Source organism: Canis aureus, chromosome 28 (assembly GCF_053574225.1).
Source record: "Canis aureus isolate CA01 chromosome 28, VMU_Caureus_v.1.0, whole genome shotgun sequence".
Taxonomy (NCBI): Eukaryota; Metazoa; Chordata; class Mammalia; order Carnivora; family Canidae; genus Canis; species Canis aureus.
In genome coordinates this window covers 14,230,352-14,244,267 of record NC_135638.1, presented here as the reverse complement: position 1 = coordinate 14,244,267, position 13,916 = coordinate 14,230,352, and the positions used below count along the sequence as shown (strand labels likewise).

Sequence of the window (13,916 nt, the reverse complement as noted above, 5' to 3'; positions counted from 1 at the left end):
TCTATCCTGAGTTCCTTTGCTTTAAAATCTTTAAAAGCTCTCCTTAGGGGATTTCATAAGCTGTTGGGGTGGGAACCCATCCCCATCTTCCCAACCCATTTCCATCTTCATGCTGGTGATTCTCAAATCCATCCAGTCTCAACTCCTTAGTGTGTTTGAGGCAACTGATCACCCCTTTGTGACACCTTCTCTTTTGCTGGTTTTGTGACGTTACAGTCTCCTGGTGCCCACCTACTTTGGTTGCCCTTTCTCAGTTTCCTCTGATGGCTCTTTCTCTTCTGTTCTTCATGTAATTCGGGAGTTCCTAAGGACTCTATCCTGAGTTCCTTTGCTTTAAAATCTTTAAAAGCTCTCCTTAGGGGATTTCATAAGCTGTTGGGGTGGGAACCCATCCCCATCTTCCCAACCCATTTCCATCTTCATGCTGGTGATTCTCAAATCCATTTTTTTGGCAAAGGCTTTTCCCAGAACTTCCTATCTATCTAGTGGTCAAATGGATACGTCTAAAGGCTTTTTCATAATAGGCATGCAAAGCTCAATGTTTTCTAAAACGGAACTCATTGTCTTCCTACTTCCAAATATTTACTTTCTCAAGTGTTCTCTGTTTTAGTAAAGGCCACCACCATCCACTCAGTTGCTTAAGTCATTGATTTATCCTTTACCTACCTCTTCCTTACCATGCTCCCTCTTCTGATTTATTAACCATCAGGACTTTCCCATCTATCTCCTACACACTTCTTCAATCCATTTACTTACCTAAGTTGTCACTGTCACCACCACAGAATGCTGCTAAGTCCAAGGTATCATCATCATCTTTCATTTGTATTCTGTGACAATCTTTTACCCTGCCACTAAAGCACATGTGATTATGTCTCTTCTCCCCTTACACTCTTCAGTGAATTCCCATTGGTCTTAGGATAAAAGCTTGAGTCCTTAAGAGCCACAAGGTTGTGTGTGATCTTCCTTCTGCTATGTTGTAAAGGTTCATCGCATGTCATTCTGTCCCTCAAGCTTTCCATTCCAGACATGGAAATGTCCCACTCCTTCTTACCTTGGGACTTTGCCTGGAATATCTTAGCTTAATGTTCAGGCCCCTACTGCTCTGTTCTTTCTCTGTCATCTCTCACAATTCTCCAGACCCTCCCAACCCAATGCTCAACATAGTTACCCTATTCTTTAGCTTTTAGTGTAAATAACCCATTCTCAAAAAAGGCTTTGTGAACCAACCCTCTGGACCCTTAGGAGACAGTTTGTGCTCCCTCTCACTATTACCATTATATCTGCAGAAATTTTCAATGCCTTTCCAGCTGCTCATCTGTGTGCTGCACGAGGGCAATAAATTTGCCTGACACAGGTATAGAATAAAAATTTTTTGGAGAAACTTATTTTTCAGGGATCCTTTATTTCTGGCTATTAACATAAGATTTATTTACAGTAAGACATTTGAAAAATGCCTTTCACTCATTAGACTATAATAATTGAAAGTATGAGGATTTTATAAAATGCTTTTGAAAAAAAAGTGTAAATTAATTGAAGATTTAGGAGAAAAAAAATCATTTCCCTCCCAAGACTTTCTGTGGAGAGACTTTCACCTGTGAAAAAGAAAAAAATATTTCCTTTTTTTTGTTTAAGATTTTATTTATTTCTTCATGAGAGACACACACACACTGAGAAGCAGGCTCCCTGCGGGGAGCCCGATGTGGAACTTATACCAACACCCCAGAATCATGCCAAAGGCAGACAACTCAACCACTGAGCCAACCAGGCGTCCCAAGAAAAAAGATTTCCAAAATGAGAAAACCTACTTTGGGAATCAAAATCCAATCAATAATACCAATAGCGGCCACTTATTTGGTGCATGCTACTTTCCAGGGAGAGTCCTCAGTGAGAGTGCATCAATTAATTTGTAATAATTTTAAAAGGTGGTTACTATTTTTACCCTTACATTAGAATGTAGTTGCTATTTCTGTTTATTGCTCTAAAAGAAGTATGAGGGAACACTCTCAATCCGTTGCTGACACACCTCTTAATTAGGTCATATTTTACAGTTACATTAGATTCTGATAATGACTGGGATTCCTTCCTGGCTGGCTCAGACAGATCTCAGGCCATACTGCCAGAGGATTGTCTCTTGTCATGTGCTGCCTCTTGCATCACAGATTCTTCTCTGGTGGATTTGGCTCCATCTTATTTCCTTACTGCCAGAGGAATTCATCTAGTCATGCATTGCCCTTGAGGCCATGGTAACTAGTCCTTGTGATTTTTTGAACACTGTGGTTCCTGAACAGTGTTCAGAAAAAAAGAAGTATGCAAGGGGCCCATGCTTAGCTCCTCTGGAGGTATAAAGGATGGGAAGCAGTGAAGTAAGAGAGACCGGAGAATAACATATCCTGCTTCATTCATTCACCCATTTATTTATTAATTAAATTTATTCCACAAATATTTATTGCTTATCTACCATGTGCCAAGTTGCCTATTGGGTGCTGGGACTTAACAGTGAATGAGAAATTCATGTCCCCAAGGAGATTATAGTCTAGTCATAGAAACAGGTAAGTAAATATAGTGCACACTGTTGAGGGAGCACAAAAGAGGAGTATTATAATCCTATAGTTATAAGGGTTATGAACCCAATTCAAAAATTGATTAGACAAAAGTATTAATATTTACTGGCTTAGGGAAAGAAGGTTGGAATAATGATGCTCTGAGGACAGAGCTATAGCAAGAACTCGGTACCAACTGGAATCAAGCACTAGAATATCCCCAGGAGTCTTGTATATTTTTTCCACACATAGGCTTTATTATCCCTACCACAAACCAGATCTCTCCACATTCACATTCAGGTGAGAGGTCAAGAAGAAAGGCCTCCATCAACTCGAAGCCTCACATCAACCTAGGACCTGACTCAGAGAGGACTGGATCCTCTTTTTCAATTACAATCTAAAAATCCTCAGGGAAGAACTCAAATCAACCCACTTTGGGTCACATGCCCATCTTAGACTGGTGATTCTCAACTGTAGGCAGTTTTGCCCCTCAAGGGATATTTGGCAATGTCTGGAGATATTTTCTATTGTTATGACTGGTGGGGGTGGAGAGGGTGCTATTGGTATCTAGTGGCTGGACACAAGGAATGCTGCTAAACATCCTACAACATATAGGACAGCCCCTCCTCCCACAACAAAGAACTATCCAGTACAAAATGTAAATAGTGCTGAGATTGAGAAACTCTCTTCTAGATCAATCAGTTGTGATGTGGGGGAGGGTCAAGAGGGACATAAAAGGCTTTCTTTAAAAGTGAAGTATTGGCTGCTACTTAAGGAGGAGTAGGAATTAGCTAGGCAAAGAGGAACCAGCGAAGGCTGATCCATGGAGGGAAGTACATGAGCAAAGAATGAGGACTGTCCAGAACAGGCTTCCATAAATATCACTAGTAACTCCACCTCTCAATGGTGGTATCATTCAATGGTATCATCATCTTGCAAAAACAATTAAAATAATACCAAGAACAAATAATACATCATATGCATTTCCTCTACTATATTAAATTTTTAGTGAAGGGCTAGTGTTTTATCTGAAATTTATTTCTATTTATTAGGAGATTGTTTCAGTCAGCTATTAAAACACATCAGTGGACAAGACCTAGTAGTTAGGAGCACTGACCCTAGAATCAGACAGACCTGGCTTTGAATTCAGGCCCATCACTTCCTAGGGGTGTCCATGGCCACCACAAGTGGAACTGGCCAGTGCTAGGGAAATGCGGAAAGGAGGACATCGATGTGGACGAGTAGTCACAGCCAGCCACTTGAGACAAGTAGGTGGAAACTAAACCTTTTAGGATGAATAAAATTTGGCAAATAGAAGGGAGTAAAGTATTCTAGGTAGAGAAAGCAGCAAGCTCCAAGGTCTGGAGTTAGGAATGAGTATAAATGTAGGTAAAATAAGTCTAAAGTAATTTTAAGATACAATCTTTTTGGTGTTTGTGTGGGAAATGGGAAACTAGAAGATGGAGTGGACTTGAGGAACAATCAGAAGTTTAATTTTGGACACAAATCAGCATATCCTGCAGAATCTCTTAGTAGAGGCATTCAGACAATAGTCAGTTATGGGCAGGCAGGATTCACATTCAGGTGAGAGGTCAAGAGCTGGAGCTGTTGGTGCATGAGAAAGAACTGTTCCCTAAGGTAAAGAGGTTAGAGAGGAGGAGAAAGAAGAAAACAAATGCTGTTGCAGGAGAAAGAAAGACAGAAGGAAGAGAAGAAAAAAAAAGAAGGAAGAGAAGGGGAAAGAACAGATGAGTATGTGAAAAAAGAGAGAAAAGAATAAAACCAAGATGATGTGGTGTCATGGAAACCCAGGAAGGAGAGAATTTGAAGAAAGAGTCCTCAATCATCAAATACTGCAAAGAGGTGAAAGGTGATCAGAATTGCTGAGGAAGTGGCTGGACAGTGCAACTTAAGTTTTGTATTTCTGGTTAGAGGGTGGAGGGAGGCATGTCTTAGAAGGAAGCCTGGGGGTAGAAGCAGGGTGAGAACCTGGAGACTGCTACTATACAGTAGCCTTTAAAATTTTTGGATGCAAGACCACGATGCCCACTATCATTGCTATTATTCATGTTAATTTGAAATTCCTAATGCAATGCTCAAGTGCAAGAGAAAGAGGTATAAAAATTGAAAATAAGTTAGCAAAACACACACACACTGTTTATAAATTATATTACCTTCTACCTGTGGTGCCTCAAAGATTTAAATAAAAAAAACTATTAAAACTAAAAACAAAACAAAACTATTAAGGCTAATACAATACCTGATAAAGTGATTAATTAAAGTACATACACATGGCCATCAGTTAATTAAAAAAAAAATCCAGTTTACAACTGAAACAGAGGGACTAAAAAGGGCTAAGTAGAAGGATATGAGATGTCCACTACTTTAAATGTATCAATCATCCATAAATTAATATACAACTCCAATCAACTCCAATCAAAATCCCAATGCACTCTTGGTATCATTTGACAAAACAATTTTAAATAACATTGAAGATAGAGGCTGGATCCTACAGAGAGAGATGGTAAAAAATACTCCTTGGTGGATTAAAAGATTTTAGGAAAGGGATATTAATATTCAACTGTAAGTCTCATATATTCAATATAAACTTTTTCCATTTTCTCATTTGGTAAAATCTGCTAAATATAGGAATGTCTTGTGTGACAGTTTCAAGAAAAATCGAACTATAGGGGTAGAGTCCCACCTTTAGATTGGTGGGGAATAAAGAAAGAAAAGAACAGCTTGAGAAGGTGGATTTAAGATTAAATTCGGTAGAATCAGAACTGGGAGCCAGTTTAAGAGACTGTAACCCCTGGGGGAACTTGAAACAATCTTAGAGCAGGAACTGCAACTCCAGGGAGATGAGGGAGGGGCCTTGAGCCAACCTACTCTATAAGCTCAGAGTGAAGGGTAACTTTGGCAGACATCTCAGGTTCATAGGTAAAAGTTTAACTTTTCTAGAAATTCCCTGAAAAAAAGACAAATTATTCCTAGTGCTTATTTCTGTAGTATTGAATTATATATGATTTTTATTTTGTTTTTATGTTTTTCAGTTTTCTACAATGAGCACGAGTTACTTTTATAAGAAAAGTCTAGGGCCATCTGGCTGGCTCAATGGGTAGAGCATGGGACTCTTGACCTTGGGGTTATAAATTTGAGCCCTACACTGGGTGTAGAGATTACTTCAAAATAAAATCTTAAAAAAAAAAAAAAAAAAAAAGAAGCTTGTCAGTGAAAAATAGAATTTGGAAGAATGGGCACAAAGCAGGGTTAAGTAAGCTTTTGACGTTCACTTGCTTGGTGCTTTCTAGAAGGGTAGAATCATAGCAAATGATTCTCTCAGTGTCTCATCTTCAGCCATAAATATTGATCATTACACTCTATCTCTTGCCATCACCAAGGGTGAACAACACATCTTTACCCATTGATCCCTCCCTCGGCTGACTTTCCACACAGATGATGACAATTATACACATTGAGTTGGCTAGCTGTTTCATGTGCTTAACTATTGTTAACTAGGTTGTTGACTTGTCTATAAACTTGTCTTCTATTTCTGTTGATTTTCCTGTGGTACCTAATAGGTATCAAATTGTGCCTTTTCTGTGCAAGTTCCTTGAAGGCACTCACATCTGTGTTCTGCATCTATTGTAATACTTGGCACATAGCAAAAACTCAATAAATGTTTGGAAGCAGTGACCTCATTTGGCTTCCAAACAGCTCAGTCAGAGAGAGGAAAAAAAGATAATGGTGATAAAAATAAAATATCAAGAATTACTAATATTTATTGAGTACATCCCATGTACTAGGCATTATGCTAGACATTTCACACAGTGTATTTCATTTACTCCTCAGAACAACCCCAAGAGATAGGCACTATGATTATTTTAGTTTATGAATAGGGACAGAGCCTCAGAGAGGTTAAATGGTTTGGCCGGTGTCTAAGAAGCTGCAGAGCAAAGAGAATTGAGGTCTCCTGATGATAAAATCAGGGCTCTTTCTATTATCTTCTTCTGTCTTTCGTGAAACCAAGTTTTGTCTCAATATATGGAATCCTCTCCTTGTCCAATTGAAAAAAAAAAAAAATCTGAGCCCTTAAAAATGCAATCTAAAGAGTCTAAAATAGGTAATAAAACCACTTTGCATAGTATAAAGAGTTAATTCATTAGTACTAAAGTCAGCAGTCCATTAACACAAAGATTTCAGGCCAATAGAATAAGTTTGATTGTGAGACTAACTTACTAGATCATTAAATTTAGGAGGGGAAAAGGATTTGATTCCAGTTTGAATGTGACCTATCTACACTAATGCCCCATCTTTATAAAATATTATTATTATTATTAAATATTTTTTTATTTATTCATGAGAGATACACAGAGAGAGGCAGAGACATAGGCAGAGCTGGAGAAGTAGGCTCCTCTCAGGGAGCCTGATGCGGGACTCAATCCCTGAACCCCAGGATCATGACCTGAGCCAAAAGCACAGCTCAACCACTGAGCCACCCAGGCATCCTGATCTTTACAAAATACTATAAAATTTAATCTCTATATTTAAAGTGACGAGGGCCATATTTGCGATTAAGTTTCAGCTATGAGGCAGACCGGAGTGTCTCCAAACCACATCAAATGAATTATGCCTTTATTCCCTAGACTTTCTGAATTGGTTCTTTTGGATCATTTTCTATTACTCCTTGAGCAGAAATTTGGGGTGAATGTGGAAACAAGTATGCATCTTTGTTTAAAACCTTTGATAGGTCCTGCCTGTGCCCCCAACCTGTGCTACATTCTGCTTGCCAGCCCCATCGCCAAGCCTCTAAAGCACGCCGAGGGCCCTCAAGCTTGCTGGCTTACACAAGGAAAACATCCAGGGTAGGTATCATCCCCTTGTCCTGCCTTACCCTCCCTCCTTATTCTCAAGGGTAGGCATGGAGCAAAGGCAGGTTTGCTTGAAAATCCGCCAGGGGTAGCTCAGCTGGTAGTTGCATACATTGTGTATGCATTCTCTGGTGGACCAGAGCACCACTTGGCTGGGCGTCAGAGGAAGAGAGACTCCTTTCATGCCCATATCCCCGGCCATCAGTATGAGGCTGGTTAGTGATCACAACTGCTCGTGATCTAAATGTGGCAGAGTGAGAAGCAGTGGGCATGAGTGGGCACAAGTGGGCAGAGAGGAGAGAGAACTGGAGGCAGATTTGGCAATACCTAGCTTAACTTCCTAAAGCCCTGGGATGACAGGAGACAGCCTGACTGGTTTCTTTTACCCTGCCATCTCCCATCCTGGGACCTGGGAAGAGTCTAACCTGTTCAGAATCTTTCAGTACTTGAAAGCAGCAGCAACAGTGGGAACTCTAAGAGATTTTATAATGTATTTTATTCCTCTGCGATCCCAAATCCTCATATAGCATATATATTAATTTTCTATTGCTACCATAACATATTACCACATGTGTAATGGTTGAAATATGACAAATAGATTAGCTTACACTTCGGCAGGTCAGAAGCCCAAAAGGAGTCTGCTGGACTGCATTTCTTCTAGAGGCTCTGGGGGAGAGCCTTGCTTTTCCCAGCTTCTAGGGGCCCCTCGCTCCATTTTGAAAGTCAGCAGCAATATAGCGTCTCCTCTCCTCTCTGAGATCCTGCCTCCTTCTCATAAGGACCTTTGTTACATTGGGCCCACCTGAATGATCCAGTATAATCTCTGTAGCTCAAATGCCTTAATTTAATCATATGTGATTTTAAGCTGCAAAATACTTGATGTCACGTAAAGTAACACATTTGTAGGTCCTGGGGATTAGGATGTGGGTGTCTTTGGGGGCCACCAGTCAGCCTATTACAACACGTAAATCTGATTTTTCATATTCACATATCTAATCTTCAAACACATTTACAGAAATGTATATAAAAGTAGAGGGCTGCCTGCAGTGAGGCAGAAAGAGGTTTCATTAGAAAATAAAATATGACCCGCTCCCATCATTTTAAGAAACACTATTTAGTTGGTTGGTTTGTTTTTGTTTTTAAAAAATCTCTCATCTTTTTAAATAGAATGAGGAATCAGAAAACTGTAAGAGCAGGGGAGACACTGGGAAAAACAAAACTGCTACCCCGTATTCTAAAACAGAGAGTGCATTATTAAGGTTACTTCTTGTCTTTTAAGTGTGAACAGAAAAAAACAAAAACAAAAAAACCAAAACCTAATTGAATAAAATCAAGGGATTTTTAACTAAATTTCCTCTGACATTTATGTATTTTTTTTGGAAGGCTTTTTGTTTCTTTGTGAAATTGAAAAGGCTTGTACTGAGGATAAAATTTGAATCTTGGACCCTAAAATATCTGATTATCAAATGTTTCCTTTCCTTGACTTAAGGAAGCTGCTGTGAGGACTATTTTCTGGGCTACGTGGTATCACTGGGTATTTATCAGAATAAAATTGCTGACCCTTTAATATCCAGAGGTGAAGATTTATGGTGAGCAAAAAGAAGTGTTCTCTTTAAGCATGGAGATGAAACCAAAGTTAAATTTTATTGCATTTAAGAAATTGTGAATGGGGTTCTTTAATATTTATTTAAATTTACCAGTATTACTTATATTTATATCTGGCTGCTTTACTAGATAGCTATGTCACCTCTTAAAAAGAAGAAGAAAAAAAAAATGAGGAAGAGAAATAACTCCTTTGTCACTCATCCCTGTCATGATATTACTTCTGGGAGGCCGTCCTAAGGCATTCGCTGGAGACAGTGGAGCCTGCTTCTAGGCAAAATTCATTGGAATAGATAAAAGTCTCTGCAAACTTGAATCGATAAAGTGGCAGTAAATGTCAGATTGCATCCCACAGATAGGAATGCAAAGGAATTCTAAGTCCCCTTTTGGGATAGGTCGAATTTACTGAATCTTCAAGATAATGTAATTACTTTAGGGAAAAATCTTTATAGGTAACCATGGTCATATATAAGTCATACTTAAAAAATAGATTTATTTATTTGTTTGAGAGAGAGTGCACACACACGAGTGAGCAAGAATGAGTGAGCAGGGGGAGGAGCAGATGGGGAGGGAGAGAGAGAGGGAAAGAATCCTAAGCAGCCTCTGAGCTGAGTGGTCCAAGGGACACGGGGCTGATCCCCACTACCTGAGACCATGACTAGAGCTGAACCCAAGAGTCCACGATGCCCATCAACCGACTGAGCCATTCAGGTGCCTCTATAAATCATACTTTTTCCTGCCTTCACCATTTCTTCCCCTTCCCCTGCTTTATTAATCTAAACAATAATTATATGTTGGTTTGTGCAGCATTTCTTCTGTGTCAGACACAGAGCATTTCACATACAACGTTTCATTTGATTCTTACAATGCCCCTGTAAAATGGGATTCTGTTATCCTCAGTTTATAGATGAGGAAACCAAATTTAAGTAATTTTTCCAAGGTCATACAGCAAGCAACTGTCAGAGCCAGCTGGAGCATGAATGTTTGACTCCAAATTCCACACCATTAACTACCGTACTTAATTTTGCATCTTTTATCAGGACACGATTTCTGAATTCCAGGTGGAATTTTTGCATTTTAGATATAAGTAAGGAATCTTAATGTCGTGGAATTACTGGCTAAACTGCCTTTGCTTCCCACTACCTAGATGCGAGACAAGAGGCCACCCCTCCTGGATCTGGAACAGGCTTCTTCCTCTCCATTATCTGTGAATAGGGCTTTCGAGGCAATAAATCACTCTGTGGTTTTTCTTCTCCCCTTCAGACCCACAGAGGCCCGCTTCACACTCTGAATTCCATAGACATCAGCCAGCTTGTAGGCAGTGTAGCTGTCACTAAAGAAACGAAGTCATGTTACACTCTCTTTCAAAAGCAAACAAACCTGTGCAGCCCCATGAAGCACGGCAGTCAGATGGGGAGTGAGGGCAGCCCCCATGCCGTGAAAGTGGAGTCTGTACCAAGGAGAGGCAAGGCTGCTTTGGGGAGTTCGGGGACATTCTAGGCTAACTTTGATTCCTTTTTCTGGCACCCTGTTTCCCCAAACCACCCTCTGCTACCCAATCAGATGAAGAGACTCTGGTGATTTGATATGCTTGGTTTGAGGTGCCAGGGACGCCTAGATGGCATGTATGACGCAGGACCGCCACATGAGGTTGGGCTGTGGGGGTCACACAGGAGATCTCAGTCTGTGTACCGCCTGGTGTTCTTGTATAGAAATAAAACCAGGTTGGGATGCCTGGGTGGCTCAGTGGTTGAGCATCTGCCTTTGGCTCAGATCATGATCCCTAGGTCCTGGGATCGAGTCCTGCATTAGGCTTCCCATGAGGAGCCTGCTTCTCCTTCCGCCTATGTCTCTGCTTCTCTCTCTTAGTCTCTCGTGAATAAATGAATAAAATCTTGGGAAAAAAAGAGACATAAAACCAGGTTAAAACAAATCTGCGGGTCCTTCAGTGGCAGCACGTAGATGGAACCAGGGGACCAACCATAGCCCCTGTGCTGAGAGGGTGAATGACTCTAAAGATTGTGCTGATGGGAGCTTCAGGTCCTAATGGGCACTGGCTACACCAACCCTTATCCCCTGGCCCTGCCTCCTTAACGTGCTGTCTAGGTACCTGGTTTCAAAGTTTGGCGCCTAGGAAAATGTACAAAATTCAGTACACATGGTGGTGTGCAGACCAAGATCTGAAAGCATGAGAAAAGAAGAGGAAAACACTAGTCTTAAAGGCTCTCACATTCTCCCTGAGAACTATCAATTAATCCTTTTCCTCTTTATTTGTATTTTTATTTTTTAGGCAGAGGGAGAAGCAGGCTCCCCATGGGGACCCCAATACAGTACTCAATCCCAGGACCTAGGGATCATGATCTGAGCCAAAGGCAGATGCTTAACCACTGAGCCACCCAGGGGTCCCTTTTCTCTCATTTTAAAAAATGAAAAATTTTATTCTCTGTTCAGGAGCAAAGAATGTCACTTAATGGGTGACATTGAAAAAGAACAGCATTAGACACCAACAGTTCTTGGTGCTATGATTAGTAGTTGCTGCTGCTTGTCATAATACATCAGAAAAACAGCAACCCATCTGTTCCAAATTGATACAGCAAAGGCGCAGTAAGAAGTGTTTATCCAGATTCTGTGGGGAAGTGTCTGCATTTTATGGCATATTGACGTGTGTGCCCGCACAGCTAAAAGATGTCAGATGCCAGCTTTCTACCTAGTTGTGTATCATGTAACATCTGTCACCCTGATAGCTAAGAGTTTTGACAAGTGGGCTGTTTTAGCATGAAAATGTCCAAGTGGGATGAATGTCTTCTGCTGAAAGTTTAATGCCACTTCCAATCTACAACGCCACTTGAGATACACTGTACTGAGGATGTAATAGGAAATGGAATCAAACCACCACTCCAACCCACAAAACAAATTGCTATTAACACCCTGTGTTGGCGTCTCCCAGGCACTTCGCACTAGCGGTAATTAGCAGCACATAATTGCTAATGACTAATTACCTTGGCCTGTGTAGACATCAGGAGAATCAAAGTAAACTATTGTCCAAAAAAGCCTGACTTAACAGATACATAGACAGTAAAACTCCAAGTTTTAATAGCTTTCAATAACTCCTGAGTTGGGGGGGAGTATTCGGGGAGTGGATGCAGGGAGGAGGGGGAGGTGTGGGCAGGGAAGAGAAGGTATGTGAATCAATTATTATTTACACGGGAGGAGTTAAAAATGGGCAATTCTCAGCCTCCGTATGCTAATGTCTCAGAAAATACATTTTCCATTCTTAGAGGCTTACGAAGTTTCTGTATACATTCACTTGAAGGTCTGGTTCTCCTTTAGACTGTTTGTCAGGGGGTGTGATACCTAAAACTTACTGCAGGAACATCTGGTATCCTTAATAAAACATGTCAGATAAATGGGTGACTTCTGGGCAGCATATGTGGCTATAAGAAGATATAAATAATTCACTTTTCTGGAAAAAAAAATCTATCAAGGTCAGAGAGATGACTCTTTATTACAAGGTGTAAATGAAGTGTCACAAGAACACGGGGCCATGCCTACCAAATTGCCCCTCACTGTGTCCTTGAGTGAGAAGCAGTCAGGACTCCAACTATACAGGAGGGCTGAGGGACGCCGGTGGAGCTAGCAAAGCGGACTGGACGGCTCGTTCTGAAGTTGCATTGATCGGACAGAGTTTGGGCTCGCAGGTTTGTTTTGTTTTGGAAGATGACTTTGGGGAAAGGGAGGTTGTAGGGAACTAGAGTCCATCTCCCTTCTCTCCCTGCCCCCAGCCACCCCCTGGAACTGCCAGGGAGGTGGGGGGCGGGGGGGGGGGAGAAAAAGGGTTCTTTGAACATCTGTATTCCTGCTGGTTTCCCTCACTTCCCTGATGTAGCTGACTTTTCTTAGAGAAGCAGGAGGAGGGCTTGAACCTCTGTCAGTTATTCTCACCTACAGTTAAATGCCTATATTCAAACCCTGTTGATTGTTTTTATAGAACTGAGATGTATACCTTTCTGTTGAAAACTTAAAAGTTTAGCTTCACTTTTATACTATTTTCAATCCTTTAAAAGGAATGGAACCACCAGTGGTTCTATTGGGTTCTTTTTGGTTCTTCTTTGAAAACTCCTATATAATACCTTTCTCAATTCTATTCAAGCACCAGAAAAACTGAACAGCACACTTTTTACTAACTTAGAGTCTTTTTAATTTTGACTACATATTAAGAAGGGGAACTAAGATCTTAGACCTAAAATACTGCATTCTAATTCTAATTTCTCCACTCCAGACTCATCATAAAATATACACGTTTTATAACAGAGCACTACCAGAATTAGTGAGGGGTATCTCTTTTTTGAAAGCTAGTCTGTTTATATTTTCCGTATACTATAACATGTCAACACTGTAATACTAAGTGATTCAGAATCATTTAAAAGTTCTGGCTATTTAAAATGCAACTCGATTCTGACATGGCAACCAAACAGCTCTTCACTTCTAAGACTGTGATTACAATAAAACTAAGGAGGTAAGTTAATATTCTTAGGCTCCTAAAAGTCAGAGATTACTCCAAAACCCTAATAGTTTAGGGATAAATGACCTTAAATATCCCTGTAGATGAATCTTTTTTTAAAGATTTTATTTATTTATTTATTTATTTATTTTTTATTTTTATTTTTATTTTTATTTATTTATGATAGTCACAGAGAGAGAGAGAGAGAGAGAGAGAGAGAGAGGCAGAGACATAGGCAGAGGGAGAAGCAGGCTCCATGCACCGGGAGCCCGACGTGGGATTCGATCCCGGGTCTCCAGGATCGCGCCCTGGGCCAAAGGCAGGCGCCAAACCGCTGCGCCACCCAGGGATCCCAAGATTTTATTTATTTATTCACGAAAGACACACACACACACACACACA

At 40.5% G+C, this 13,916-nt stretch overlaps 1 long non-coding RNA gene and 1 pseudogene across 3 annotated transcripts in view; both read right to left on the bottom strand.

Moving 5' to 3' along the window:
- Positions 1-13,916, bottom strand: part of LOC144300445 (uncharacterized) — a 215,475-nt gene that overhangs the window by 90,797 nt on the left and 110,762 nt on the right. The window lies entirely within an intron of this gene.
- Positions 1-13,916, bottom strand: part of LOC144300444 (small ribosomal subunit protein uS13-like) — a 119,248-nt pseudogene that overhangs the window by 2,881 nt on the left and 102,451 nt on the right. The gene's annotated exons all lie outside the window — the stretch shown is intronic.